Source organism: Cupressus sempervirens, chromosome 2, assembly GCF_028749045.1.
Source record: "Cupressus sempervirens isolate cs-2001-9-10 chromosome 2, ASM2874904v1, whole genome shotgun sequence".
NCBI lineage: Eukaryota > Viridiplantae > Streptophyta > Pinopsida > Cupressales > Cupressaceae > Cupressus > Cupressus sempervirens.
The window spans coordinates 611,056,449-611,062,216 of NC_143119.1; the positions used below are offsets into that span (position 1 = coordinate 611,056,449).

Genomic DNA, 5,768 nt, shown 5'->3' on the forward strand with positions numbered 1-5,768 from the left:
CTACAATTTGTGGATGACACATTCCTCATAGGGGAAGCCTAAGAACAGGAAGTTAGATTAATGAAGAAAACTTTGGAAATTTATGGGAAAGCTTCATGACAGAAAGTAAATTGGGCTAAGTCTGAAATTTTCTTTTTCAACACCCCTCTTTATAGGAGAAGAGCTATAGGAAAAATTTTGAACATTAGACAAGGTGTGTTGCAGAGTAAATACTTGGGAATTCCACTATTCTAGGGACAAAATAAAAGTGAAGTTTGGAAAGGCCTAACTGAGAAGTGTTTGAAGAAGATGGAAGGCTAGAAAGGTAAATTGCTAACTTTTGTAGGGAGGATTTTGTTGTTAAATTCTATTGTTTCAGCAGTTTCGATTTTCTCAATGATGTGCTTAAAAATCCCAAAAAAGGTGATCAATCTAGTGGAAAGGCAGATGAAGAAGTTATTTTGGAGTGGAGCGGGAGAGGGAAAAAATGGCCATTACTAAAGTGGGAGAAAATATGTAGGCCTAAGAAATTTGGAGGGGTAGGTATTAGGGACTGGACTACAATGAATTTTGCATTAGGGGCTAAATTGGTGTGGCAGATGGAAAATGATGCTGAGCAAGTGTGGATGAGGTTCCTAAAGGCTAGATATTTGGATTCTAATTAGAATATAAGGATTTTAACTATTCATAACCTAATTAAAGGGTCAGCCATATGGAATTTCATATTGTCATGCAGGCATGTTATTACTAACCATACATCTTAGGTCATAGGAAATGGAAAGACGACGAAGTTTTGGGAAGATTCTTGGAATGGATACAAATCCTTGGATGAGGATTTAGATGATGAATAGTTGAAATAGAACTTATGCGAAAGATGGGGCAGGAATGTTAAAGATTAAATGGAGGAAAGTGATGGGGTTCTTGGAAAAGTATGGATTTGGAAAGAATGGTGAGTGGAAGACCTTTCGGAGGGATAGCAACAATGCCTAAAGGAGATTTTCAAGAGAAGGAAGGTTTGCATTTTAAATAAGGAAGATAGGATAAGCTAGTGTGTAGCAGCCTCAGGTAAATATTTAGTTAAGGTGGGCTATGAAATTTTAGATTCTAGGGTTGATGAATGCTTTGAAGCAGGGGAACTATGTTGGAGCAAAGAAATTCTCCCAAAGCTCGGCACATTTTCTTGGCTAGCAATTCAAGGAAGGATCCTAATAGGTGAGAGAAGAAGAAGATTTGGTTTCTAGGGCCCTACAAAGTGTGTAATGTGTGAAAAGGATGAGGAGAATGTGGAGGAGTTAAATGGGTTTGAGGAATTTAAAATTTGTCATGTGTTTAAAGAAGCTAACAAGGAGGTGGATGCTCTATCAAAATTGGCAATAGGTTTAGAGGATGATGGGAAACCAATTTATGAAGATTGTAGTCATTGGAATTTGATGGAGGGAGTAGAAATTTGCATTGATTAATAAATTAACTTTTTAAGGCAAGTCAAATGCAATGGAGTTAGATTAATGTGATGATTGTTGTCATATCAAAAAGGGTTGTTAGTAAGTCTGAAAGAGATTTAGGAAATTGGCATTTATTACTTCCATTATGACAAAAGGTGGCTTATGTCGATTTTGATATGTGTGGGAGAATGATGGGATGTTTGTTTCCAGAGAAGGGTAGTTAAAAAGCATTGAATGGAATGTAAATTAACCACCTAAATAGTAATCAACAAAAGTAAAAGCAATAGATTTGAAAGCAATCGAGGCAACCTTGACCTTCTAAACCAATCGACAGTAGAAAGCGCTCTTTGGGTCGGTGCAGGACAAAAGGTTAAAATTTTTACTAAAATGCTCGATGCCCACTGTAATGGATGCAGTGAAAGAGACAGTTGGTGAGTTGTTTCAAAACTCCACGCATCATTGGAAGATCAATGTGGATGTTGCAACTATTGTAATGGCATGGGGACTGGAAGTCGAGCACCCAATGGAGGAGGTGGAGTGGGTGATGGTGAACTTGTTCCCTGCGGATTTAATTGTGGGCATGGACTCCCTTATGGAGTGGGCATGGCTGAGGAAAGGCTTCAATTACAGTGAATGCTATGAAGATTATGAGGAAGGAATGAGAAAGGGTCGAATGGGGCATGGACTCCCTTATGGAGTGGGCATGGCTGAGGAAAGGCTTCGATTACAATAAATGCTATGAAGATTATGAGAAAGGGCCGAATGGGTTTCTTGTGGTGGCCTACAGGTGTGGAGAAAGAAGTTTATAAAGATAGAGCAAAGGTGGCATGGACAAAATTGGTGGCAGAAATTGCAAGCTATTTGGAGGAAAGTGGGCAGAGGGTTAGAGGTTTTTTTATAAATCACCCGTGGAAGATGAGAAGTGTAGGGGGAAGAAGGATTAGGAGGATGGATGGGGAGAAATTCCTGATAAGGGTGGAAGATGAATGACGAATGGTAAGAAAGGCATTTTTGCTGGGAAATTTTGAGGCATAATCGATCGATGGTCTAAATGCTCAAGGGAAAGGATTTTTTGAGGCTTGCAATGGATTCAGAATGCAAAACAGGGGAATTCAAAGCAAAAAGGTTGAAGAATAGGTGCAGGATAAGGGGCTAAAACAAAGAAAGGACAAAGGAATTGGCAAATCCAAAAACGCTAGCAAAAAAAGTAAATTTCATTCTATCATCTCCTATCTTTTTTGTTGAATGTTTTTCTAATGAAGCCAAGTATGAATGCCTAAGATGTATCTGAGGAAAGTTATGTAATATGGGGGTTGAGGGATATAGAATTGTGGGTTGTATAAATTAAGGGTTATAGTTTAAAAAAACTTATTACCAACCAAAAAAAGAAGAAGGCAATGCCCCAAATATTTGTTGTACATTTCAAAATTATATTATATGATTAGTATCTATCTTGGTACTATTGTATCTCTCGGTTGTTTGCAATTGTTTTATCTTATCTGGGCAACAACAAAAAAAACATTATTTTCTCATATGTTTTATAGAGAAGTGTTATAGGTTAACTTTAATTAAAAAATTCTAAGCATAATATTTTTCATGATCTATACTTTAAAGCATTTCATATTACATTTGCCTTATTTTTCTGTGAAATTGAAATAGGCATTTAATGCTCATCATTTATTCCAATTCAATTAAAAAATAATTGTAATAACAACATACAATTTTAATCATCTATATTTTAAATCCCCTCACACTAAAGGTCTTCTTTAACCGTACTTTGGAGTGTGATAAAAATACATGTTTAATTTTTTTAATAATATGGACAAATTTACTTATCTCCTTATTTATATTCCAAATACCAACCTTTTTAAACAACTAAATTTTTGTTTTTTTTTATTTTAAATAATTGATTTTATCTATAACAAATGGTTAAATTACCTATCTTAGTATTAAAGCCATTTATAGTTAAATTACCTATCTTAGTATCAAAGCCATCTTTAACATTTAAATGATTTTTTTAATCTCAGTGAATTTACTTATATGTTCATTTGTAGGCCACTTTAACTTTATACCATCTAAAATACATGCTACTATGTACTTTTATAATGATGCATGTATCTAGGAAAACACTTTTATACAATCTAAAGATGAATGGAAGTTTCCTTGAAAGCTATTGAACAATCAAGCTTCCAAAACATGTGGAAATCCTCATAGTCCCTTACTTGACCCTACAGTCATTGCAAATTTCATGACATGCTACGGTGGAGAGTAGAGTAGCGTGCGCTTCCAAGGCCACTCCTTGGCTTCCCTGTTTTGATCTGTTTGTTAAGCATGGTTGCCCTTCTTTGTTCCGTTTGTTGAGCATTGTTGTGAATGTGGAACTAATGAATCCAACTCTAAAGAGTTCCAAGAGCAGGAATTAAGACTATAAAAGATGCGGCTATCCTCCTTACAAACTATTAATTTTTATGAACTGCGAAATAAAGCAAATCTAAAAATCCCTCTCCATTGCAGAAGGAATTTTCTTCTTTCCAGAATTCGATGGGATGGATTTCGTCTAAACATTTTTTGGAGGTGAATTGATCCAAACACAGAAAACTCCCATTCACGCATCATCCTCATCCTGATAGCAATCTGCCTTTGCCCTGTCCAAATTGATTGTAAATTGTAACAGACTCAAAATCACATTTTCCAGACCAAATTTATCTAAAACACAATCGGGAACATGTTTATTCGTACAATAACATACATAGATTGAACCTCTTCAATCAAATTGGGATTTTGCTTCTCCACAATCAATTTGGGATTTTGCTTTGGGGGTGTGGGGTGCGCCAGGCTTCCGCTGTAGTGCAATACAGAAGCGACGCTCGAAGGATCTGGCAGCAAGCTACCATTGTGATCCTTCCCCCTCAAGAAATTAATTTAATATCGTGTGGCTCATTGAGCCACGTATCAGATATTAAACTGATAAGAACAGATACTACACTTGATCTTAGCCAAAAGGCCGAGAAAGGTATGCTTATTACAGCTCCTTCCTTCGCTATTCATACTCTCGTTATCTTCCATTTCTCATTCTCCTGCTGCATGTGGGACATATGCAATCTTAGCCCATCGGAGGAGACTTGTCACTCAGCGGTCTCTCGGTCTTCTCTAAAAACTTTGTAGGTTAAATTAAAATAGCCTCTCGTGGATTCCTCACTATAAAATCCCTTTCCATAATTATCAGTGCGAAGAAAATTAATTTACGGCATTTGTTAAATGAAAGACTAATATAATTGAGGCAAACAAAGCAAATGAGAGTGCACCGTTATTTGGAGGATCGATTCAGGCTTGTGGACGGTCTGATTACTGGCCAGAACAGATTTTTTCTCTGCGATGAGGAAAAAAAGAGGCTTTTGATCTGGCCGGCGATGAAGCTTGCTGTTCAGATCTGGATTATGATCAAGTTAATAATTTGGCTTTGCTCTGTTAAATTTTTACTGTTTCTGTCTTTGAGGCGCAAGAAATTTGGCGTTCTTCTCTCGTGAGAAAATTTGTATATACTACAGTGAAATGGCACGCGGATTAATTTATGCAATTCAACAGTTTTCGGCGATAAATGATAGCTTTTGCTTTGTTGGAACTTTACCATTAGTTCGTGGAAACACATAATTAAAAAATATTACCTTAAGATTATTCTGCCCAAGAAAACATATAACGTTGAAAAGAGACATTTTGTTTAAGATAATCTACTTCCAATTTATGTAGCAAATATTAATTACTAATAACCTACTTGTGCGTATTACTCCTGAGGTGAAGATAACACTAAATATAAAAACAAAGATACAAATTTTATAATAAGTGAAGTATATCGCCATGCAAAAAATAATCAATGTACAATACTGATTAGAAAGGAATTGCAATGAGAAAACCTCTTTAAATCCCTGTAAAACCTTGATTCTCATATGTAATTTGTAAGTCTATGAAGATGTTTAACTTGAATTTATTTCATGGCTTGTATCATTCACAAATAAGACAACAACTATAACTTTGAAAGGCTACACAGGGTCTAATCAAAACCTTTTTATTGTAACTTACCAATGAAACGTAATATGAGAAATATTCAAATAAGATAGAGGGGAAAATGTTGTGAGGGGTATGCATTATATTGGTTGGATGCTAAAAATATCATAAGACAAAATGCAAGCAATCCATTGGAATTATGTGACAAATTTCAAACACATGTAATTGGTGACAAACAAAACTAAGAAAAGAAATGAACATAAATATCATGTGAAATGCACATTGCAAATAAAAGATTTGAAGAGTTTATATAATGTCAAAATTAACCAATATATCTTATTATTA

The 5,768-nt window shown here is 35.4% G+C and overlaps 1 non-coding gene across 1 annotated transcript; it reads right to left on the reverse strand.

Annotated features, from left to right (window-relative positions):
- Nucleotides 1–4,242: 4,242 nt before the first annotated feature.
- On the reverse strand, nt 4,243–4,438 carry LOC149574864 (U2 spliceosomal RNA). Its single transcript, XR_016360343.1, has one exon. It is a non-coding gene; the product is annotated as a U2 spliceosomal RNA (small nuclear RNA).
- Between the last annotated feature and the right edge of the window lie 1,330 nt (nt 4,439–5,768).